Source organism: Oryctolagus cuniculus, chromosome 8 (assembly GCF_964237555.1).
Source record: "Oryctolagus cuniculus chromosome 8, mOryCun1.1, whole genome shotgun sequence".
NCBI lineage: Eukaryota > Metazoa > Chordata > Mammalia > Lagomorpha > Leporidae > Oryctolagus > Oryctolagus cuniculus.
The window spans coordinates 50810552-50836515 of NC_091439.1; the positions used below are offsets into that span (position 1 = coordinate 50810552).

The following is a 25964-nucleotide window of genomic DNA, read 5'->3' on the forward strand; positions in this document are numbered from 1 at the left end:
TTTGTTTTCACAATAAGCTGTGAGCTCAGAAGAGTTCCCTTACTATTCTCATGGTAAATTCGGAGATTCTAGGAAGGAGGGAGGCCTGTTTCTTCTTGCTAAAGATAAGGAAGCAAATATTTTACACCCCAACTTTCATTGGGATCCCCTAACTATTAATCCATCTGACTCCTCACATTCCCACCTCCCAGAGATGGGAACCCTAACATCTGTTAGGGGAACTTGGCAATAATTGCTCTGGCTGCTTCATGCTGAAAGGGGGCATCTTTGGGAAGGGGGGTCAAGACAGGGTTCCAGCAGGAGTGGCTTCTCCAGGGGATGCAGTGTCAGCTTGCAGAAACTGCTTCCATCAGAGGTTTCATGTGCATGGCCACCTAAATTTTACTTTTTTTAGTCCAGAGAAAATGAAACTAATAAACAGTTTAAACACAGGATCTAAAATCACAGAATCTAAAACTGAGGAAAGAGTCATTATCAGAGGCCCTAAGAAAAGTGTCTAAACTATGAGCAAGTTTTTCATTGAGAGGCAAATACAAACTGACAGAAAGGGCTTGAAAATAATCAGGTGGGATTTAAGGCCTTGTCAGTTATGAGGCTCAGACCTATCTATCTCTTCACATGTGTTACATTATAAGGGAAGTACCCTGTTGACTTCCATTATCTAGCTGGCCTGGGAGGAGAGCTGGCTTGAAGAGAAGGTAGGTGGCATTTCTAAAAGGAAAACATTTTTAGTTAACATACAGTTCTGCCTGCAGTGCTGTTGACCCTACGTGGCCATCCCCTCAACAGCAGTGGTTGCTTCGGAAACTGGTCTGAGTGAAGGGCTTTTCAGCTTAGAGCAAACAAAGTCTGTGGCTCTGACCTGGAGTCCTTCGACTCCAGGGCAGATCTGTTTCCAGTGACCCAACTCTTGGCTGGCATAGCTGCCAGGGCTCTTCATATGCTGACTTCTGCTGAAGCCCAGCTTTCCACATTGAAAACCAATGCAGTGGACCGGCTTGTTGGGTGTCTTTGATGGCAGATCACTGTGTAAAAGTAGCCATTCATTGGCCTGCCACATGTCTTCATATTTGCTTCTGCGGCCTAGTTTCCTCTTCCTCCTGGTTTTTGTTAAGCAGAACAGAGGAAACCTTTAAGAGAATGCAAGTCAAGGGAGTGCTCCATCCCTAAGCTTTGGTGGCCTAAACTAGAAATCTGTAGTCACAGGCAAGATCTGATAGTGGTTTTGAATTAGACCATGCCCATGAGGAAAGCTATGTCAAAACTGATGACTACCTTATTTATTAAATTTTACTGTGAGGAGTTTTAGCAAGCATAAAAAAATTGGAAATTCAATGAACTCCAAATGAGTGACCTCAGTGCCATTAATGGCGTGTTCTTGGTGAATATGGTGTGAAAGAATGTGTCTCAAACTTAAGATTAATTACTAATGTATGTGACTTTGTTCACTTGAAAGAACATAAAATCTGAAAGTTTACAAATCTACAGGTTGGTATTAATAGTACATTTGAATTACAGTCAATATTAATAACCATCTATTGGTTGAGCTGCTCTTTCAGAAGTATTGAAAAAGAAATAAGAAATCTGATTTATATTCATTAATCATATGCTCCAGTGAGTTTCTTTGAAAATTGTCATTTTCTGAATTTATTGTATGTGTGAGGGAATACGGGAAGAAACAAAGAAACCAACACAGTGAGTTTAAAAACATGATTATTACCTCTGACTGCTTTCTTCTTTCCACTTTTCCCTGCTGTCTGTCAGAGGCAACAGTGTTAATTCCTCCAAGCTATAAATTTGTAGAACAAAATAAGACTTTTTTTTTCATCTTATAACAGGTGGAATATCCAAATAATGATAGTATTTCACTTTTTGGAGTGCAGACATAAACCTCAAGAAAGAGGACAGTCTATTTTACATCCTTATGCATCTCCATTTGCCCCCTCTAAGACAAGCACGGTGCCGAGCACACGCAGCCACTCAACACTCAGTGAATGTTACTGGGTGCCAATCATGAGCAAAAAACCTCCTAAAGGGGCTGGATGTACACATATGAAGGAGAGCCTCTGCCACAGTAGGGATTGGGTTCTACTGAGGAGATCCAGGAGAAAAGACAAAGTATATAATATGAAAGTAGCGATCAGTGGTGAAAGATTGAATGCTGAGTTCCTGTTCTCATGGAGAAAAGAGATCATTGGAAGGAAAATATTTTGCATATATAAGATAAGGACAGGAATTTGAATAGAAACATGGGCAAACCATTCATTCTCTTTTACCATAATTCTTGGGCTTCTGCATTGGTTTAAACACATTTCTACCTCCTCTTTCACAGTTTTTTTTTAAAACGCAAGTAATAAAAAGTCAAACCAAAATACAGGGACTAAAGGGAAGATGAGGAATAGGAGGGAGGATGACAGGGATGGAAGCTGATTGTTCATGGCCTTGTGCAGTGAATTTATTTTTTTTAAAAGAAAAAGTTGGCTTAATAATTTTTAGGAAAAGATATCTCTTTGGAAACTACCATTTGGTAGGAAGTAGCTGGGAATTTGTAGACCAGTTAGGATCAAGGATTTAGAGAGAGCAAGCAATTGCTATGTGGAAACAAACTGAGAGCATTTGAGAAAAAGAGCAAAAACAAATACCCTAAAGCAAGAGCAAGAGGGGTAAAAAAGAGGAAGATTCAGTGGCAAGGGAGCCAGAAAGCAACGTCTGAAGAACAGAAAATGTATAATACAGGCTTTTAAATTGTAGTGTTTTCTTCTAGCTAAGACAGATCTACAGGGATCGGATTAATCATCCTGCCAGAAACAATGAAAGAACTGAGTGAAAATCTAGGAAACAAACACATCGAAGTCCATGAAATAAACCTACAATTACCCCAATGATGACCTGTAGAGAATTTTGAGGTGGCAGCCCAGGCAGGAGAATCAAGCAAGAAACCAAAGGTGTCCTTGGGAGGAAGAGAGAGTATTGGGAGTCCAGAAATTCCAAGGCAAGAGTTGTAAGCAAAGTATGAAAACGAAGAGACCTGCACAGGGAGACAGAATTCCTGGCACTCCCTGAAGAGTGTGTTCACCTGAGGAAATCAACCAGAAAAAAAAAGTGTTAATAAGATCAACTCCTGGAGCTCATAGAGGGCCAGGAGTGTTTTACGTTCTCATACTTTCACCAGCAAGATTGGAAAAGCCCCCAGATTCACAAGGCATCAGATAGAGACCTAAATGGTGCAGTAAGTTAGCTTTAAAATGGTAAACACTCTTTGTCACACCACAAAAAGATCAAACTGTTTCCATAGAGCAACTACTTCCCAGAGCAAAGCCCAAAATACCCAATAAGGTAAACTTCTGTGCCTGCCATCCATATAAAAATCTTCAGCCACACAAAGAATCAGGAAAACACAACGCTTAAGGAGGAGGGGAAAAATCTATATTACAGATGCACACTCAGAAATAATGGAAGTAATAGGCAGATGAGATTAGGTAAGGACATTAAAGCAATCATACCTTTTTCAAACACAAACACAGAGAAAAGTGCGAGGATGTTAATATAAACATGGAAGATGCTTACAAAGATCCCAAATCAAACTTGTAGAGAAGAAAAAGACAATACCTAAAAGAAAAATAAACTATGTGTGACAAACAGCAGATCAGACACTAAGAAAGAGATTAGTGAATTTTAAGACATGGTCCAAAATTTAAAAATAGCAAGGAAAAAAGATGGAAAATAAAAGGAAAAGAACTGTGAGCTAAAGGAGAACTTCAAGTGGCTTCATGTGCATAGAATTCAAGTTCTCAAAGGAAGATGAAGGGCAGATATAGAACAAAAATATGAAGAGGCGATGGTCTAAAATTATTGAAAGTGAAAGAAATTAATCCATAGATGCTGAGATGCCAAATAAATCTCAAGCACAGAAACAGTAAGAAAACGACAGCAAGGCGCATCAAAATGACTTAAAAACAACATGAAAAGAAATCTTAAAAGCAGCAAGGGAAAAACAAATAACCAGGATTTCATATCAGAATACAGCAATCCAGAAAACTCAGAGCAATATTTCTAAAGTACTGAAAGAAAAGTCAACTAAAATTCTCTGTTCTTTGAAAATAATTTCCAAAAAGGATGATTTTTTTCCAGATGTATAAAAGCTTCACAGGTGACCTTCACTGCTAAATTTTTTTCAAAGATTTATTTATTTTTTTATTTGAAAGGGAGAGTTAGAGAGAGGCGGGGTGGGGGGGGTCTTCCATCTCTGGCTCACTTCCCCAAATGGCCATTTAGACCAGAGCTGGGACAATCTGAAGCCAGGAGCCAGGAGCTTCTTTTGGGTCTCCCACATGGGTGCAGGGGCCCAAGGACTTGGACTATCCTCTGCTGCTTTCCCAGGCCATAGCAGAGAGCTGGATAGGAAGTGGAGCAGCCAAGACTTGAACTAGTGCCTATATGGGATGCCGGCACTGCAAGCGGTGGCTTTACCCACTACACCACAGTGCCAGCCCCTTTGCTGGTAAATTTTATACATATATATATATATATATATATATATATATGCATGTGCCCTTTGTGGCAAAAGGAAGGTGATAATAGATGAAAAGCTCGATTCACTCAGAAGAATGATGAACACCAGACATGTCTAAAAGGTGGGTACATATGAAAGATGTTTTGATTGATTTCCTTTTTTTAAATAAGATAATGGAAGGTCCAAAGCAAAATTAAAAACAACCTATTTAGTGGTGTACATGTGTATATCTAACACATACAGAGCATTAAAAAGTGGCCAAAATGTCAGTTACTGTCTTCTGGTTTCCTGCACATACTCATTAACCTTTTGAGTCCTTGTTGCACTTTTCTCTTCATCTCGATATCCTGTCCTTTAATCAAGCAATTAAATAAAAAGGAAAAAAGTTAATAAATTATCAGTTTTACATGTATCTCTCTCTATTGAAGTTCTAATGATAGTAAATTTTGTGATGTGCAGTCCAATATTACAGACACAAATTTTTTTTTCTTTTTTCACAGAATTATGATTGATAGAAAAACTGCATCTACATAAAGCACACAATTTTATTCATTATGGTGTATCATCACAAAAGTATTCCCACAGCCAAGATAAGAAACACATTCAGAGAGTAGATCTAGTTATTCAGGATCCAGAAGGCATCTGTGTCAGTTGATGTAGAAATGTGCAGAAAGCAGGGTGGGATTAAAAATCTGCCCTACAAACTGACCATTGGTTTATTTGCAATAGATTTCAGTGCTTTCCTATATTTTTGTTCCCACTAATAAAAAAGAAATTTTCTCAGATTTTCAAGTGCTATGAAGTCTGAGATTTTATTCTGCTTGTAAATGAACAGTTTAGCCTGCTGCAGCGTCATGGATGCCACCAGAAGACAGGCACCTCCTGGGTCAGCACAAGGACTTGATAGGGCACGGGGAACAGCAGGAGTACAGGTCTGGTTGGTGGCAATTCCTGCAGTTCCTTTCTCCAGAGGGTGACATGAACACTGAACACCTGTATACAGAGTGATTTAGCATATGGAAGAGAAACCTTGAGCTTAGGGACCTCCAATCATTTACTGTGACCAGTGAACAGCAGTACGAGCTGAGAAGAAAGCGTTTGTGAGGACACAGCACCGCCCTTGGCTCCAGGGCGCTATACACTCTGTCTCCCAGGGCTGTTCCTATAAAAGCTGCAGTGTGCTCACAAGATGCTCTGAACCATGGGCAACCTGACTTCCCACTCCTGTGTCCACCTGGGGTCTGCTGAAGGTTTTGAGTAGATGAGGACAATGATCCACCATCCCAATGCCCTCTCTGACTATTCTGACCCACAGATGCTGAAACAAAATCCATCCAATTTGTTCTATACAAAATTTAATTAATGCTGCTATCACAGTGAGAGTGACCAGCACTACTGATCTCAACCAGGCTTTTAGGGTCCTGGACCCAAACTTATTAATAAATGCTATAACTCTTAGAGTGTACCTTAACAAGTATATTATTCCGGTAAGACTATTCAATCAAAGTAGCACAGACTGGGCGGCTTCTTTCTTACAGTGCTGGAAACTGGAAGTCCAAGATCAGGTGTAAGCAGGAGTGGTTTCTTCTGAGGCCTTTCTCTTTGCTAGCAGATGACTGCTCTCTTGCTGTGTCCTCACACGGTCTTTCCTCTTCAGTTAGGCATCCAAGGTGCTTCTCCCTTTTCTTGTAAGGAGGTCATAATTGATCAGAGTTTGAGTGAAATAGTACCATTTTAACCTAAGGATAACATCAAGGTGATGGCAGATTTGGTTTCTTCCAAGAGCCCCTCCCCTTGGATTATATATGGCTAACATTTTTAACATAAGATTTATTTATTATTTGACAGAATGACAAGATGGGGGGAGTCAAGGGGGGAAAGAGAAAGGGGGAGGGAGAGAGAGAGAGAGAGAGTCTTTGTATCCACTGGTTCATTCCCCAAATGGCCACAATGGCCAGGGCAGGAGCCTGGAACTCCATCCCCATCTCCCACATGGGTATTAGGTGCCCTTGTACTTGGGCTATCTTCTGCTGCTTTCCCAGGCACATCAGCAGGTGTGTAGATCAGAAGTGGAGCAGCTGCACTATTCTAAGCCTGACTTGTTCCCTCATTTCTCTAATCTCTTCAAGATAGGGAACTAATTCTGCTCTGAAGGAATCTCTAGGATGTATAATCTGATTTTTGACCTTATAAAAGGGATGGCTAACATTTTCTGTAATAGCATAGCCAAAATGAGAGCTTAAATTATAATTTCACAGCTTGATTAACTTTGCCATCTGCACAGTAAACAGGCAAAACCTCCCTTTCAGACAAAACAAAGGGAGAGAAAGTTTTAAAGTGAGGGTATAGCTTTCTTCATGGGCATTGTCTACCTCACAAAAAATCACTATCAGAACATGTAAATATTAGAGATGAAACTTGAGCACCCCTAGGCTTGCATCCTCTGGTGTGCTTTAACAAAAACCAGGAGGAAAAGAAAGCTAGGCATCAGAAGCAATGTAAAGATAGAGAGCAGGCTATTAACCGCTGCTCTGTACAGTGATCTGCCCACAGAGACCCTACATGCCAGTCCACTGCAGCGTTCAATGTGGAAACCACTGTTGCTGAGGGGACTGCCAAGTAGGGTCAGTAACATTACAGGCAGAACTATAAATTTCCTGTTAGAGTTGCCACCTGCATTCACCTAGACAGCTCTCCTCCCGGGCCAGCCAGGTAATGGAAGTCAACAGGGTGCCTTCCCCAAGGAGTTCACACCTCCCTTAGGATGTACTCCATGTGAAGAGTTAGATAGATCTGGGCCTCATAACTGGCAAGGCCTTAAAGCCCACCAGTTCATTATCAAACCCCTTCTATCAGTTTCTATTTACCTCTCAATCGGAAAACTTACTCGTGTTTAGACAGCAGCTCTCTTAGGTTCTCCAATAATGACTCTGTCCTCTATTCTAGATCCTATCTAGCCCATCTGGGGCCTCATTCCTTTGTCATCATAGCTTCTACTATACCATCAATGGCTCAACTCCTGACCTGTGGGTACTGATGGTCCTCTCCCCCACGTAATATTGTATGATTGTTCAGAATTTCTCTATATACAAACCCCTCTACCCGCAAAATGAGTGGCCTTTCTCTCAGTCTTGGTTGGGATCAGCTTTAAACCACATCCATCAAACAGTCTTCACAAGGGTCCTCTCCTCTCCTCTATGAGAGCCTCTCATTACTTGGTTAATGTCACTCTTAGGATCATTGGTTGCTACTCTCACTCTGTCTTTAATACTACTGTGTCTGTTTAAGTGTTTACAGCAGGTGATAACGGAATGAACCAAGGCCTTCACTAACCAGGCAGTCAACCAAATGCTGCTACAGGGATATACTCGGCTCCCCACCCAGCTTGAGACAGCGCCTGACGCCAGCTGAAAGTAACTCGTCACCCTCATGTCAGCAGGAAATAGCGCTAAAGACAGATCATTGTCCCCCTACCCCTCCTGGACTTCTGGGGCTGATGTAATCCCATACAACTCTTGCTTTATAAAAAACAAAAGGGACGGGGCAGGCGCCATGGCTCACTTGGTTAATCCTCTGCCTGCGGCGCCAGCATCCCATATGGGTGCCAGGTTCTAGTCCTGGCTGCTCCTCTTCCAGTCCAGCTCTCTGCTGTGGCCCGGGAGGGTAGTGGAGGATGGCCTAAGTACTTGGGCCTCTGCACCTGCATGGGAGACCAGGAGGAAACACCTGGCTCCTGGCTTCGGATCGGCGTAGCTCCGGCCGTGGTGGCCATTTGGGGGGTGAAACAATGGAAGAAAGACCTTTCTTTCTGTTTCTCTCTCTCTCACTGTCTAACTCTGTCAAATAAATTAAAAATAAATTTAAAAAATTTTTAAAAATAAAAAACAAAGGGGGGCTGTGTTAGTAAAATGGTGCACCCCATGGTCCAACCACTGGTGTCAGCTCCACCCCCATCCTCGTGGAATTCACTGCTCCTACTACCTTGCCTGCCCCTCGGCAAAGGTTTAACAGGATCTGTTCCTGAACACATGGTTCTCTTGCTCTCTCTCTCTCTCTTTTACACTCTCCTTCTTCTTTTTCTTCTTCTCCCCTTGCCTCCAATCTGTCGGGTTTCCCCACCAATAAACCCTTTCCCTTAAGAAAAAAAAAAAAAGTGGAGCAGCTGCAGCTTGAACCAGCACTCCAAGGGGGAATGACAGTGTTGTGAGCAGTGGTTTAATCCACCGCACCACAACACTGGCCTCAATGGCTGACGCTTCATATGATGTTTCTATGTATGTTTCCTAATCTCCTTATTTTATAAGAACAAAAGTTATATTGTGTTAGGGTTTTCTCCAATGACTTCATTTAACTTAAACGGATCTTTAAAGAAGTTATCTCCAAATCCAGTCACATTCTAAGGTTCTGGGAATTAGGACATCAGCGTATGAATTCAGGAGGGACACAATTGAGCCCATAACAGAAAGTGAGGTGTCTTTCTCCTTAACTTTGTGTGTCACTTGGTGTGAGAATTAATACAAGTACAACAGGATATGGTGGTAAATGGTGGTGATGGATACTGCCCCTTGGCCAGCAGGGGTTAAGCCTATAAGCACAGGAGTCCTTGCCAGTGAGGTAACGCTCACAGGAATGCTGTCCAGGGCTTCAGCTGAAGTCTGGGACATATTTCTTTTCAATCTTTTTAAATTTTATTGAAGATATACAAGTTTCATGTATATAGATGTAGGAACATTGTGATACTTCCCATCCTAACCTCTCTCCTGCCAATGCTCCAACCCTTCTTCCTTCTCCCTCTCTCACTCCCTCTTTTAATTTTTACAAAGATCTATTTTGTTTACTTAATGATCTTAAAGTTAACCCTGCACTAAATAAAAGGGTTCAACACATAGCATGAAGAAAAAAAACACTATTCCTCGATGGAAGAGACAAGGGTTGTAAACAATCATTGCCTTTTCTAAATGAATGACTCACATCATAGGGATAACTGCCAACCTGGCACATGAAAGTAAGGAACGTTGATCCCTCTGGCAGCTCCCAGAGTAAGTAGTGGTAACCTCACTCTGGAGGTTGCTCCACAGCCATCTGAGAACAACATGATCTCCTGATGGCATTGCCTTAAACAATAGTCTTATAAACCAAATCCAAGGCAGGAAGATCACAAATATTAGTCAATGCCTTATTCATGATTTCCCATGGAAGTTTCCCAAGGTAAATCTTATAAGAATACTGCAGTTGTCTTATAGCAGCCACATCCATTGGGGAAAAAAAAATCCAAGAATTTGTGTTATCTAGGAATGGGTCTAGTCTTGGCAATGTAGTAGACTGTGATACAGTCCAGGCTCTTGCAATGATTCTTCAACAAGCATTACATGCTTGCCCTCTATCTCATATAGTTCATGTTTTCATGACTTTGTGTGTGTGTGTGTGTGGTGTTTTTTTGTTTGTTTGTTTGTTTGTTTGTTTGTTTTTGACAGGCAGAGTGGATAGTGAGACAGACAGAGACAGAGAAAGGTCTTCCTTTGCCGTTGGTTCACCCTCCAATGGCCGCCATGGCTGGCGCGCTGCGGCCGGCGCACCACGCTAATCCGAAGGCAGGAGCCAGGTGCCTCTCTTGGTCTCCCATGGGGTGCAGGGCCCAAGCACTTGGGCCATCCTCCACTGCACTCCCTGGCCACAGCAGAGAGCTGGCCTGGAAGAGGGGCAACCGGGACAGAATCTGGCGCCCCGACCAGGACTAGAACCCGGTGTGCTGGCGCTGCAAGGTGGAGGATTAGCCTATTGAGCCATGGCGCCAGCCGTTTTCATGACTTTTTAAAATACTCATAAATCTTCTTGTGAAAAGGCACCCATTAAAGATCATCATCCACTTGTTTGTGTCTACACATTATATGAAGGATATATGTTGAATCTATTAGGGCAAAATGAAAACTGATCATCTTGTGTTCAATATAAATAATGAACAAGTAAGTGGCATTCAACCACAGAGGAGGGAAGGAATGAGACAAAAAAATAAAATGAAATATCAAAATATTCTTCCTTGTTTCACTAAGATTTCTTTAATACACACACACACGCACACTCAAATTTTAATATACAGGATCTTGTTACTATTTATAATTCTGAGTATATTAATGAAAGTAATATTTTATAAGTATTAAAATAATATAAAATATTAATGAATATTAATGATGCATTGTAGGAAAATCTATCATTTTTTGGTTTTGTTCCATCTTTTCACTTTAGAAAGCAGAGTGAATACTATTTTCTTGAGAAAATGAAACCAAATTCCAGTTAATCCAACATTCCAATTATTATATTATGACCCTGGGAAATCAAATTTATAATATCAACAAGTCGGGGGCATGAGTTACTAAATACTAAATATGTGCATCAAATGATCACATCACTGATTGTCTACATATCCACAAGTTTTGCATTAGCCCTATACAGTTGTGTCAAGTATAGATGGACTATTTAAGCCTATTTTACATTAGTTCTTTATAGATCATGAAAATAAAAGCATAAACATATAAGATTTGGATATATCACAGAAGTTTTACCAGACCATAAATAAAACATTTTTGTAGTTAAACATATATTTTGATATTATGTGAACTATTAAACATCTTTGCCACAAATTATGACGTCCAGTTTTCAAAAGTATTTTAAGATGAATGCTTTCAAAGTAATTCTGAGATTTTATAAAGCATGCACTGAATCATGATTTCATTTTTTTAATTCCATGTTTAAAATATTTACTTTTAATTATTGTTTCACTACTCAAATTTCTCATGAATGTTTTATGATAACTGTCCATTTGGGTAGACATCTAAAAATATTCTAAGTATTCAGGTAAACAATTTCTCTCTCTCTCTTTTTTTAAAGATTTTTTTTATTTTTTTGAAAGACAGAGTTGCAGAGAATGGTAGAGACAGAGAGGTCTTCCATCTGCTGGTTCACTCCCTAGATGGCCACAATGGCCGGAGCTGTGCCAATCCGAAGCCAGGAGCCAGGATCTTCTTCTGGGTCTCCCACGCAGGTGCAGGGGCCCAAGGACTTTTCCAGGTCACAGCAGAGAGCTGGGTTGGAAGAAGAGCAGCCGGGTCATGAACCGGCGCCCATATGGGATGCGGGCGCTTCAGGCCAGGATGTTAACCAGCTGTGCCGGAGTGCTGGCCCCACAATTTCTCTTTTTAATTCAACATGCTATTGCCTTAGAATAATCTCTCCTAAACATGGTACTCATACCCATGCCACCTTAATTTCTATAATGTATTAGATTGTATATGTAACTCTCCTGGCCATAAATTTGGATGGGTCTGTTTGGACATACACATGTGCCTGCATGCACACAAACCCACATACACACACATGCACGCATCCATACACACATGTAAGACAGAGAAGAGTCTTCAATGGTCAAGAACCAGCCATTACTTACTACAAAGGAAATTATTTGTCCTTTACACCTGCCTCATGTGCATGCCACTCTTTTTTTTTTCTTTTAGAGTGTACTCTCAATAGCTTCTCATTTGAACCCAGGTTTTTGTCGCTCCCATCAAACTGCTCTTTTACAGGTTAAAAATGGCCTAGATGCTTCAAATGTCAAAGGTCATCTTATAGTTCTCACCCTTTTGAAGTCATCAGAAGCACTGACACAACCCCTGTCTCCTTGAAACACTTTCCCCTCTTGCCATCTGAGACAGCTCACTCTTCTGGGTCTGTTCCCAACATACTCATTGCTTTCTCATCTCCTGTGCTAGTTTCTCCTCATTTTCCCAACCTCTACAACTTGGAGCATCCCAGGGCTCAGTCCTGGACCCTGCCCTCTTAGCTCTCACTTCCCAATGAGCTCACCAGCTTTACACACCACAGATACACCACTGGCCCTCAGTGCTATAGAGGCCTGGTCCCAAACCCTACAGATACTGAATTCTGCAGATGCTCATGGTCCTTCTATAAAATGGAGCAATGTTTAAATAGAATGTACACATATCCTCCTGTAAACTAGAAACCATCTCTAAATTTCTTGCAATACCTAACACTGAAGAGGAAGTTAGGCTGTGACCAGAGACGAGAGAGACAAGACCCCTGAGGAGGGCAAATGTCCTAACCTCTGTTTACTGTAACCCCTGTTCCAGTTCCCCATAGGTATTGGCATATCTGGGCACTCATCCAAATCTCTGTTCCCCATAGGTGTAGACGTGTCTGGGTAGGTGTCCTAACCTCTGTTCTCTGCAACCCCACCCCCACCTCACTTAAGTTCCCCGTAGGGTGATCTCAAATTCCTCCTGGGTAGTCCTGAGTCCCACAGGCTACAACTAAGCCCACCAATGTTGTACCTGTTAATGCATGATGCTGATAAAACTATAAATATTTTAAAGAACCTGGTTGGCTATCCAGTCTTGGGAAGTGATTCCACTGGGCCCATCAACTTCAATAAACTGGTTCTGCTGATCCTCCACCTGCCTCTGGTGCCTTTTTGGACTAAGGGAATTTCTCAAATCCAGCTTTCTGTTACAACACAATATAAATACCACATAAATAGCTTTAGTATATTGTTTAAGGAATAATTACAAGCAAACATCTGTACATGTTCAGTACAGACACACTTTCTTTAATATTTCAAATTATCGACTGATCTACAGAAGCAGAACCCACAGACAAAAAGTACTGACTGTACTAACAGTGTCTACTAACAGCCTGGATTTATTTCTTAAATGCCAGACTCTACATGTGACTCCCTATTGATCCTTGTATTTGGTTATAATCACATTGTATCTGGATATCAAATAGGGTTTTCAAATCTAACATGCCTAATTGAAAGCTTCATCTTACCTTTAAAAATTGTTTCTTTAAAGTTTTCCTCAACTTAGTAAATTAAAATATTAAAATTCCACTTTTCCAGTTTCTCAGAACACAATTCTTTTTTTTTTTTTTTTATTTGACAGAGTTACAAACAGTGAGAGGGAGAGACAGAGAGAAAGGTCTTCCATCTGCCGGTTCACTCCCCAGATGGCTGCAACGGCTGGAGTTGGCTTATCCAAAGCCAGGAGCCAGAAGCTTCTTTCAGGTCTCCCACATGGGTGCAGGAGTCCAAAGACTTGGGCCATCTTCCACTGCTTTCTCAGGCCATCAGCAGAGAGCTGGATCGGAAGAGGAGCAGCCGGGACAGCAATGTATTTGGCAGATTGGAGAATGAGGAGGTTGAAGATTGGAAGATCAACCTAAGTGCCTAGGTGAAAAGTGGAAGATATATCTGCTTTAGTGTAAACAGTAATTGAAAAGAAGACATAAGTAAAACATCATTGCTGCATTCCATATGGCACCAGTTCATGTCCCGGTTGCTGCACTTCTGACCCAGCTCCCTGCTAATGGCCCAAATGTTGGGCCCCTGCCACCTATATGGGGGACCAGATGAAGCTCCTGGCTCCTGGCTTCTGCTTAGCCTAACCAAGGCTGTTTCGGTCATCTGGGGAATAAACCAGTGGATGCTGTGGGGAGCAACTCAGACTAGACTAAGTTACTGGAATTAAGACTTATTCTATGCATCTGCTCTCCCACAGTATGGCGCTGGGAGAGGAGGAAACAGCTTCTACCCAGCTGCCTCTCACTAACTTGACAAGCTGCAGGAGCTGCTCCTGATTGGAGGAGAGCAGCGTACTCGGCGTGTGGGTAGCAGAGTTGGGATTGGTGGAAGAGGACTATAAAGGAGGAGAGAGACAACATGCACCAGGAACATCTGAGGGAACACCTGTGCAGCCCCCGAGAGAGTCGGCCGGCGGTGTGCCGCTCCCCCGCGGAAGTGGGGAAAGTGGCAGGGGGAACCGCCCTTCCACGGAGGTGGAAGGGACAGTAGCCAACCCGGGAAGAACCAGCAGCAAACCCGGGGAGGGCCGAGCAAACAAAAGAACAGCGCAGGGTCCCGTGTCGTTCCTCCACGAAGAGGGGGAGCGACATAATGGTGCCGTGACTCGGATAGAAAACCTAGGAGGGAAGAAACGGGAAGAAGTGGGAAAATACCGGAGAGAGAGACTAGCAAAGAGCCTAGGGAAAAGCCGGACGGAAAAGGTGCCAGAAGAAGCTATCGAAAGCCTAGGCATAGACTCGGATGCGGACTATGGTGGGGAAGCTAGGAGATTAAAAGTGAAAGTGAAACCTAGAAGAAACATAGACTCGGATACGGACTGTGGGAAAGAAGTTAGGATTGGACGTTAGGATTGAAAGCGAAAGTGAAAGCTGGGAGAAATCTCTAAGGTTGAAAACGAAAGTGAAACCTAGAATAAATAGACTTGGATACGGACTGTGGGGAGAAGCCAGGAGAAATGAGAGGGGAATATTGTTGGAAGAAAAGTTAGGAAACATACCGGGTAGAGAAAAATATGTTAGGGAGGATGAAGTCGCGGGGGCAGGCCGAGGCGGAGACGTAAGCTATGTTGGAATTCTTCAAGTCAGCCCGGGGAACAAAAGGCGAAACGCTAAACCAGAGGCGGAGACGCGTGAGCTAGGTTGGAATCCGTCAGATTAGCCAGGGGAGCAAAAGACAGGAAGCAAAACCGAAAGGCGCAGACATGAGCTAGGTTGAATTCGCCAGGTTAGCCTGGGGAACTTAGACTGAATACCGGTGGTGGAAACGTGAGCTAGGCTGTGTGATTCGCGGAAGCTGCCGTGCGCAGAGAGAGCGCGCAGGGCACGAACGGGGAGAGTGCACGGGGCGCGAATAGAAGCCGGTAAGCCGCGCAGAGCAGGGAAGCCGCCGCGGGAGAGGTGCCGAGAAGCAGCCTCGGGGCGGGCGCCGGGAAGCCGCGGGGATAAGAGAAACAGAAGTATAGAAGTAAAATGAGAGAAATAGGAATGTTGGCAGATAGAAGTAAAATAGGAGAAATAGGAATGCCCAGAGATACAGAAATAGAGAAAAATAAGGCCTCCCCACAACATGGCAATGAGAGAGCTTGGATTCGGTCTGCCTGATTAGTAAGACGATAAGCACCTGTGGGCGGCTGCAGGTCACCGAAGACAGGCACGTTATCAACACCAATAAGTCTCCCCACAATACGGCAATGAGAAGGCTCGGATTCGGTTTGCCTGATTGATAGGGCTTGTAAGCACCTGCAGGCAGTTCTAGCAGAGCAGAGCATGCGCTGCAGGGCACCGAACACAGGCACACATCAGCGCCTAAAAACCTCCTCACAACACGGCGAAGAGAGGACCCGGATTCGGTTTGCCTGATTGGTAGGGCTTGTAAGCACCTGTGGGCAACTCTAGCAAGCAGAGCAGAGTGTGTGCCACGGGGCACCGAAGACAGGCACGTATCAACGCCAAAAATAAAAAGAAAGGGGGATCTGTGGGGAGCAACTCAGACTAGACTAAGTTACTGGAATTAAGACTTATTCTATGCATCTGCTCTCCCACAATATGGCGCTGGGAGAGGAGGAAACAGCTTCTACCCAGCTGCCTCTCACCAACTTGACAGGAGCTGCTCCTGATTGGAGGAGAGCAGCATACTCGGCGTGTGGGTAGCAGAGTTGGGATTGGTGGAAGAGGACTATAAAGGAGGAGAGAGACAACATGCACCAGGAACATCTGAGGGAACACCTGTGCAGCCCCCGAGAGAGCCGGCCAGCGGTGTGCCGCTCCCCCGCGGAAGTGGGGAAAGTGGCAGGGGGAATCGCCCTTCTACAGAGGTGGAAAGGACGGTAGCCAACCCGGGAAGAACCAGCAGCAAACCCGGGGAGGGCCGAGCAGACAAAAGAACAGTGCAGGGTCCTGTGTCGTTCCTCCACGAAGAGGGGGAGTGACAGATGGAAGATCTTACTGTCCCTCCCTTCTTAACTGTGACTTTCAAATAAATAAATAAGTCTTTTAAAGAAACATTTCAATAATAGGACTCTAGTTCAGCGGAAATATAGGTAAGGGCAATGAACAATAATCAAATGGAAAGATGACCATTTTACCCTTATACAATAAAGTTTTAAATAATTACAGATCACTAAAACTATAATAGGATAACATTCTTAAACATTAGTTTGACAAAGATATAAAACAAAGTCTGACAAAACTAAATTTGTAGCAATGCCAATTAATATGAAAAGAATAAAGTGTCAGAAATAAAAGGAAAACATCATTGCATTAATAAATATTTGTTGAGTAACTCCTCTGGGCAAAGCAGTTTCATAGACACAAGAGATACAACTGAACCAAAAAGCTGCTTGCTTTCAAAAAATGAATGTTCTTCAATGGAAGACAGTAAGCAATAGGATTTGGTAATTGTTTTGATGTTTTGGGTGAACAATAAAAAATTTCAAAATGAGATCTGAAATTGTAGGGTAGCTCATGAACCTAAATAGGGCTCTTAGAAACTTCTTTATAGCTGAGAAGCTCTTCAGCAACAATCTCTTTGGGAGAGGTTCCTAATCAGACCTGTAAAACAGACATTGCACTTAGCTTAAAGGAGGCAGGAGAACACAGTGGGAGGACAGATAGTAATGAGTTAAAATCGCATCTCTGCTATATAATCTCTTGCAGCTTCTTCAGGTTCCTCATCAAAAAGGTGGGAATAATGACTGAATCCTCATTAAAAAACTGTTTCTGGACTTTAAATAAAAGACATTACACTGTGCCTGTCACAAGCACTCCATATTTATAAAGTAATTAATACTTCTAGAGAGACTTGAACATCGTAAAGATCTCCTGAGAAAACAGCCGGTGCAGAGGAAGAAACTTTTCATTATATACTTCATACCAAAAGTTTCCATAATAATCTAATGACTCCCTGTTTGCACAAAGCTTTGTTTCATTGTTAATGGAACAAAAAGCAAATAAAGGTTGACCTTTCATTATATTTATTTGCAAGATTCAATATTCTTCTTCCATCAAACACAAATAAAGAGAGGAGAAGTCTTTATATTATAAAGTCTGGAGTTTCTTCAGATTATCCAAACGAAAGAAAGTTTCAAGCTGAGAAATAAATCTGTGACAGCCAGAATTTCCCATTTCTGTGTCTATTCGTAGACCCTGCACTCAAAAATGCCAATAGTTATAAGCAAGCTCAGTTTTATGTAAAGATGTATGGTAACAATATTTGGGGTCTGGTCCTTTATGTTGTGAAATGTCACTATAAATAAGAAAAGAACACTATTATCATATTAATATTTAGCAAGATAAAAACATTGACATGGTGAGTAGTAAGAGCTGTGTCATGGGGATGGTGTTGTGACTTTAGAGGGTAAAGCTGCGCTTGCAATGCCACTGGCATTTCCTATGTGTGCTGGTTTGAGTCTCTGATGCTCCAGTTCCAATCTAGCTCCCTGCTAATGGCCTGAGAGAAAAAGCAGAAGGCGGCTGAAGTACTTGGGCCCATACAACCCACACTGAAGACCTGAAAGAAGCTCCTGGCTCTTGACCTCAGCCTGGCCTAGCCCCAGCCATGTGGTCATCTGGAGAGTGAAACGGCAGACAGAAGATCTCTCCCATGCCTTCTCCTTCTCTCTCTCTCTCTCTCTGTGTGTGTGTGTGTGTGTGTGTGTTTCTCCCTCTCTCTGTAACTATTCCAAATAAATAAATAAATCTCAAAAAAAAAGAGTTGTGTCATGCAGAGAGCAAACAAAGTTTCAGAGTTTTGGATCAAGATAATAAAAATATATTGCATGGCAGTAAATTGCCAAAAAGGAGACAACTTGGGGCAGTTGTTGTGGCACAGCAGGGTAAGTTGGTGCTTATGACATCCACATCCCATATTGGAATGCTGCTTCTTATCCCAGTTGCTCAGCTTCTGACCCAACTCCCTGTTAGTGACCCTAGGAAAGCAGTAAATGGTAGCACAAATACTTGGGTGCATGCCACCCATGTAGAAGACCTGGATGGAGTTCTAGGCTCAAGGTTTTTACCTGGCCTACCCTACCTATTACAGCCATTTGGGGAGTGAACCAGCAATGGAAGATTCTCTCTCTCTCTCTCTCTCTCTCTCTCTGTCTCAGAGCTTATTTTCTTCCAGATCAATTCTGGAACTTCTAGATTCATATATCACATTTCTACTTTCTCAGGCTTTCCAACTTTTATCACAAGGCACAGTAGACCAGGCTTTTGCCCTGGCTTGGTCTTGCTGGTCACTAATGGAGTCTTCTGTGGTTATTCTCAAAATATTTGATCTACTTAATTGTCATATATTTTTACTTCTAGAAATCACATTTTAAATTTTTATGATTTATTTTCAGAACAACTGTTTTGGTTTCTTTGTTTGGTGTTATGTTTCACTAGGAATATTAACTGAATTTTAATATTTTCTTTTGTTTCCTTTATTAATTCTGTTCACCAGGATTTTTCCTTTGATGGGTTTAATAATTCTTTATTTTCTGTTCATTTCTGTAAAACAATAAGGCCTATGTTTGAATACTTTTATGGCTGGATGTGTTTAACTCATAACCCCTAGAGAATTAAACTGTAAATGAATACAGTTCTGAATACAAGAGCCTTTCAGTGACTGTGCTTGGGATGTCTAAGTGGATATGTTGTAGAAAGGTATCTTGGTAACTCAAAAGTAGTTATTTAGAGAGGAATATCTTAAAATTTAAAACTTCAATGTTCAAACAATCCCAAAACTATTAAATCAGAATTTTACAGTGTGGGATGTGGACTCCTTACACTCTAGATTCCACAGTTGTTTCCAAAGTGTGGCAAAATACAACCATCAAGTGAGAGCTTTCCTCTTGTCATGCACAGTCTGGAAGCCCTTCTGCCAGAACTCTCCCTTCACACGCTGTTCTCACCTCTGTACCAATGCAGGCGTCAGGCATCCTGAGGAAGACATTGATCTTGCTGCTCCACTCTCTTTTGTTACATCTCCCTGGAATATACTCTCTGACCTTGAGATTATTTCAGAACTCCACTGGGAAAACTCCCATGTTTTATTGTCCTCTTAGTTGTCTATTTTGGGTTCTTTGCCCTATTAGGTCTCAATTCAATTTACTCTGCACCTTTCATTCTGTAGGAATTCTGCACTATTCTATTAGAAATACCACCTTTGAGTTGCCAATACTAACATGAATTCATGACCTTCTTTCATTTTCACATAGGAGGCAGAAATCTTATTCTATCAGGATCTTTAAGAAGAAATAATCAAGTTTATGTATTAATTTTTCTTTCATTTAACCGATATACATTGAGTTCCTGCTCTGTATGTTAAGTTTAAAGCAGAGAACAAAAACACTGATTCTGCTTCCTATATGTATTTTCTTGCATTCTAATATATTTTACAATGACAAGTTTTTTCTCCACCATCTGCAAATCAGAAGCAATCTAAATATTTAAAAATATGTTGTTCATTTAGTAAGTTAAGATAAAATATATATATTGAAATATACCCAGCTTTTAGATATGCTTAAAAGCTCCTCAGACTATAATGTCATCTAAAAGTGTGTGATACAGAAGGTCACAACACACATAATATAATCTCAGCTGAGAACAGTAACAACACTTACCTCTGCACTGAGGTACCCTAGGTAATTAATACATTATTCCTTATATTTTTCAATATTTTCTAATACAACTATATTTTTTCTATATAATAAACTGATTTTTTAAGTTTTCTATTCACTTTTATTTATTGAAAAAGAGACAGAGAGTAAATTTTCATCTACTGGTTCACTGCACAAATGCCCTGAACAACCAAGGTTGGACCAGGCTGAAGCCAGGACACTGAAACACACCATGCTTTGTGGGTGGCAGGGACCAAGTACTTGAGCCATCATCTGTCATCTGCTTGGTTGTACATTAGCGGGAAGCTGGATCTGAAGTGGAGCTGGGACTCAAAGCCAGGCATTCTGATATGGGATGTGGGCATCTCAAGTAGTATCTTAACCACTGCATCAAATGCCTATCCTATATAATATACTCTTTAAAGAGATTAAAGCATCAGAAATATGGTTTTTTCTCATATTCCATTTTGAAAGTGAAAGTGTAAGAAGCAGCAGACAGAACTTAAATATCCCACTCTGAATTACCAGTCAGCATAGATGTGGAAAATAAAGCTTGCAACCCAGAAATCAAGCACATCCCCTTAAATGTTTTCTAATGTAAGCTTCTTGGAGATAAGTTGTTAACATAATCTTATTCGGTTTTATCTGGATTGGGTTCTGGTTTTGTTCTTTCATGTGGTACCTTGCTAACTCATGTGATTCATTAAGAATTACTTTGTCAAAGAGGGATATGTTTTAGGTCAAAGAAGCATTGCCCTAAATGAGTTACTGATTTTACATAGGAACACTTGCCTCAGTATAGAGGTTTACTTTAGCCTTTAGCTAAAAATCTCTGCTGATTCCACTCCAAGATGTCAGTTTTATTCCAGCTGGGATGACTTTCCATAGGATGTGGCACAGTCTCTCTTCTCAATTCATTATTAACAAATGAGAAAAAAGGAATAGAGAAAGTAGAAAGTAGCTAAAGTGGACGGAAAGGATGCTTGATGTATTGTTCATATATCTCAAAGCCTTTGAACCAAAGTAATAAGAAAATGACTTCTTAAATGCTCAAAGCTGTAAAATACCCAAGGAAGGAAGACTCCTTTAAAGGAGACAAATCTCTCCTTGTTTTAACAACCAGTCAACTCACCCTTCTCAACTTTTTAAAATATACAGCTCCTTGAGGAGCAAGCATATTCTTCTCATAAAACCACCATCATGGCTTCCCCCTAAGAGCCTCACCCCTCTAGAGTGGTGGAGAGGCATATAAGGAAATATAACCATCAGACTATGGAAGAGAGTAGTCGATATGCAGCTGTGGGGGCTGCTGCAGAGACATAGTTTCATGTCTTTCAAGGAGACAGTTGTGGTTTCCATCGGGTACCACAGAAGATGTGGAAGTAAAGCAAGAGCTCCTGTAGAGCAGCATGGATGTAGGTCATATTCATTTAGCAGATCACAGGTCATATCTGGTTAAATGAAACACAGCCTTTTACAGGATTTGAGTACACAAAAACAATGGTGCTGTATTTAGTCTGTTAAAAGTTGTGTATAGAGATTATCCTGACACAAATAGTCATATCTATCATCAGCTCCTTTTTTTGGATAATGTTGTTTTGTTGTCATGTTTTGTCTCTTTCATGGAAGTGTCACACAGCTAATTTTGGTCGAAGGTGCTTTTTTTATTTTCAAAGTACTACCAAATAGTATCCATAATGATCAAGTATTTTTTCTTAAAAATAACATATAGTAGATGTTTGGATGATCACTGAGTTTATCATTCATTTTAAGACAAAAGAAGCTGTAAAACATGTGTTGTGCACACTATACAATATATTTTAAATGTTAAAATGTTTCTATTACTAAAACGCAAAATATTCTGATTTTGTAATATCATGGATATTTTAATACTCGAAATAATAGTTATTTTCTCCAGCTACAGTTGCCATAGAAACAGTAGTCCTCACTTATGAGACAAAGAAAGACCAGAACTGATTTTAACCTTCATTTCATTGAATTCACATCTATCTTAAGAAGTAATTCAAATGTTTAATTCACATTTTTATGTTAAAAAAGATTTTTATTAACAATAGTACTGTAAAAGTACAGGGGTTTTGTTCTGCATCTTTTCAAAATAGACCTATTAAATAAATAAGATATTTTTTAAAAAATTTATTTATATGCAAGTGATAGAGACAAAGAGAGAGTGAGACAAAGAGAGAGCTTCATCCATTGGGTTACTCCCCAGACGCAGAAGCCAGGTTCTAGAAACATACTCCAGGTCTCCCAGTTGGGAAGTCTAAAATATCACTTGAAATATTTACTGCCTCATGGTGTGTGCACTAGAAGGAAGTTGGAACTGGAAGCAGAACTGAGATTCTAACCCTGGCATATTAATATGAAATGTAGCCTCCCAACCTATATCTTAAACACAAGGCCAAATTCCTGTTCCAACATTTAACATATTTTAAAATGATATGCAGTCTAAAATTGTAGTATTTTGATGTACTAATTTGTAATGGCATCAAATGCATCAGTGTGAAATTATTGACTGTAGAAATGACTGATGAGAATAAATTAAAATGTAAATAAAAAATTCCTAGAAATGAATGACAATGACAAGACAATATAACAAAACTTATGGGATATAGCAAAACCAGTGTTAACAGGGAAGTTTATAGCAATAAGTGTCTATATCAAGAAATTGGAAAAGCATCAAATAAATTATCTAACAGTACATATCAAGACCCTAGAAAAAAAACAAACTAAACTCAAAATTAGTAAGGCAAAAAAATAATAAAACAGAGAAGAAATAAGCAGAACTGAAATTAAAAAAAAAAAAACATGAAAAAAGATCAATAAAATGAAGAGCCAATTTCTTTAAAAAATAAACTAAACAGACATGCTATTGACCAAACTAACAAAAAATGGTGGGGGGAAGACCCAAATTAATAAAATCAGGAATGAAAAATAAGATCTTATAATAGATACTATAGAAATAAAAACAATCATCAGAAATTACTACAGTTATATGCCAACAAATTGGAAAATATAGAAGAAACGGATAGATTTCTGAATACCTACAATTTACCAAAATTGAGTCACAAAGACATTGAAAACATAAATATTCCAATAACCAAGATGGAGACTGAATCAGTTAAAAGGACACTCCCAAGAAAAGAAAAGCCAAGGACCAGATGTCTTCACTGCTGAATTCTACCAAACTTCTAAAAAATAACTAAACTCAATTTTTCTTAAATTATTCAAAACAAGTAAAAGGGAGTGAATCCTTCCAAACTCCTTCTATGAGGCCAGCACTACCTTAATTCCAAAACCAGAAAAAAGATACAACAAAGAAAGAGATCTATAAATAATATCCCTGATTAAGCTAGATGCAAAAATCCTCAACAAAATACCAGGTAATTAAATCCAACAACACATCAAAAAGATCAGCCACCTGGACAAATTGGGATTTATACCTTGGGATGCAGAGATGATTGAACATGCACAAATCAAAGCCAGCGCCGCGACTCACTAGGCTAATCCTCTGCCTGCAGTGCTGGCACTCTGGGTTCTAGTCCCAGTTGAGGCACCAGTTCTGTCCCAGTTGCTCCTTTTCCAGTCCAGCTCTCTGCTGTGGCCCAGGAGTGCAGCGGAGGATGGCCCAAGTGCTTGGTCCCTGCACCCGAAAGGGAGACCAGGAGGAAGCACCTGGCTCCTGGCTTCAGATCAGCACAGCGCGCTGGCCGTAGCAGCCATTTGTGGGGTGAACCAATGGAAGGAAGACCTTTCTCTCTGTCTCTCTCACTGCCTAACTCTGCCTGTCAAAAAAAAAAAAAAAAAAAAAAAAAAAAAGACATGCGCGAATCAATAGAAGTGATTTTTAATACCACATTAACACACTGAAGAATGAGTGTTATGAAATGAATCCTCATGTGAATGGAAGGGGAGAGGGAGTGGGAAAGGGGAGGGTTGCGGGTGGGAGGGACGTTATGGGGGGGAAGCCATTGTAATCCATAAGCCGTACTTTGGAAATTTATATTCATTAAATAAAAGTTAAAAAAAAAGAATGAGTGTTATGATTATCTAAATAGATGCAGAGAGAGCATTTGATAAAATACAACCTCTCTTCATGATAAAAGAAAAAGCTTAAGAAATTTAGTATAGAAGAATCATACCCAAACACAGTCATGACAATATATGACAAAACTATAGCCAGTGTCATACTGAATGGGGAAGAGATGGAAGCATTTGCATGAAGATCTAGAACCAAACAAGAATTCCCACTCTCACCATCACTATTCAATATAGTTCTGGGAGGTTTAGACAAAGCCATTAGCCAAGAAAAAGAAATCAAAGGGATGCAAATGGGAAATGAGGAAGTAAAATTATCCCTGTTTGCAGATGGCAGGATCCTGTACATAGGGGAACTAAAACATTCCACTTAGAGATTACTGAGGCTCATAAGAGAATTGAGCAAAGTCTCAGGATATATAATCAACACACAGAAAAAAATAGCTTTGATATACACATAAATGCCATAGCTGAGAAAGAAGTTATAATATCAGTCCCATTCACAATAGCTACAAAAAGTCAAATACCTTGGAGTAAATTTAACCAATATAAAGCAAAGGATTAGAAGAAGACACAAAGTTGAAAAAACTTCCATGTTCATGGATTGGAAGAATTAATACTATCAAAATGTCCATACAATTTACATGCTCAAAACAATTTACAGATTCAAAGAGATTCCAACCAAAATACCAAGAATATTCTTCTGAAATCTAGAAAAAAAAGGATAAAAAATTTGCATGAAATCACAAAATACCCTGAATAGCTAGAGCAATCTTCCATAATAAAAACAATTCAGAGGCATAGTAATACCAGATTTCAAGATGTCTTATAGGGCAATTATAATCAACACAGCCTGGTACTGGCACAAAAACAAATATGTAGACCAGCTGAATGAATTAGAAGCCACAGAAACTAATCCACACATCTACATCTTTGATCACAGAGCTTAAATTACTCCCTGGAGAAAGGACAGTCTCTTCAACAAATGGTGTTGGAAAATTGGATTTCCACATGCAGAATCATGAAACAAGACATCTATCTTACATTCTATACAAAAATCAACTCACAATGAATAAAGGATCTAAACCTAAGACCTGAAACCATCAAATTAGTAGAGGAAAATATAGGGGAAAAATGCAAGACATTAGCATTGGCTAGGACATGGATAAGATGCAAGAAGTACAGGCAAATAAAACAAAAACAAATTAGGTTATATCAAATTCTGAAGCTTCTGCAAAGCAAAGGAAACAATCAACAAAGTAAAGAGGCAGCTGATAGATTGGAAGAAAATATTTGCAAAGTATACATCAGATAAAGGAGTAATATCCAGAATTACATAAGGAGCTCAGGAAAACTCAACAACAATGAAACAAAAATCCAGTTAAGAAATTGGCTAAAGATATGAATAGGCATTTCTTAAAGGATGAAATACAACATATTCATGAAAGGATGCTCAGGATTCATTAGCCATCAGGGAAATGCAAATAAAAATCACAATAAGGTTTCACCTCACTCCAGTAAGAGTAGATATCATCCAAAATTCAAAAAATAACAAATGCTGATGAGGAAGTGGAGAAAAAAGGCATCCAAAATCACTGTTGGTGGGAATGTAAACCAGTATAACCATTATGGAAGAAAATGTGCAGATTCCTCAGAAATCTGAAAATAGATCTACCATATGACCCAGACATTCCACTCCTGGAAATTTACCCAAAGAAGATTAAATCAGCATATGAAAGAGTTATCTATAGCCCATGTTTACATTCACAATAGCTAAGATAAGGAATCAATAAAGATGTCCATCAACTTATGACTGGATTAAGAAGTGTGATATATATACACCATGGAATGCTAGCCATTAGAAAAGGATGAAATCCTGTCTTTCACAACAAAATAGATGCAATTAGAGACCATTATGCTTA

General features: G+C 40.3%; 1 protein-coding gene across 3 annotated transcripts in view; it reads right to left on the bottom strand.

Moving 5' to 3' along the window:
• Positions 1 to 13413: 13413 nt before the first annotated feature.
• The window catches only part of LOC127483154 (translation initiation factor IF-2), a 335580-nt gene continuing 323029 nt past the window's right edge, over positions 13414 to 25964 (bottom strand). For all 3 annotated transcript variants that reach the window (XR_011378297.1, XR_011378293.1, XR_011378295.1), the window contains one exon: positions 13414 to 13748. The gene's annotated coding sequence lies outside the window, so the exon portion shown is untranslated. The remainder of the gene's footprint in view (positions 13749 to 25964) is intronic.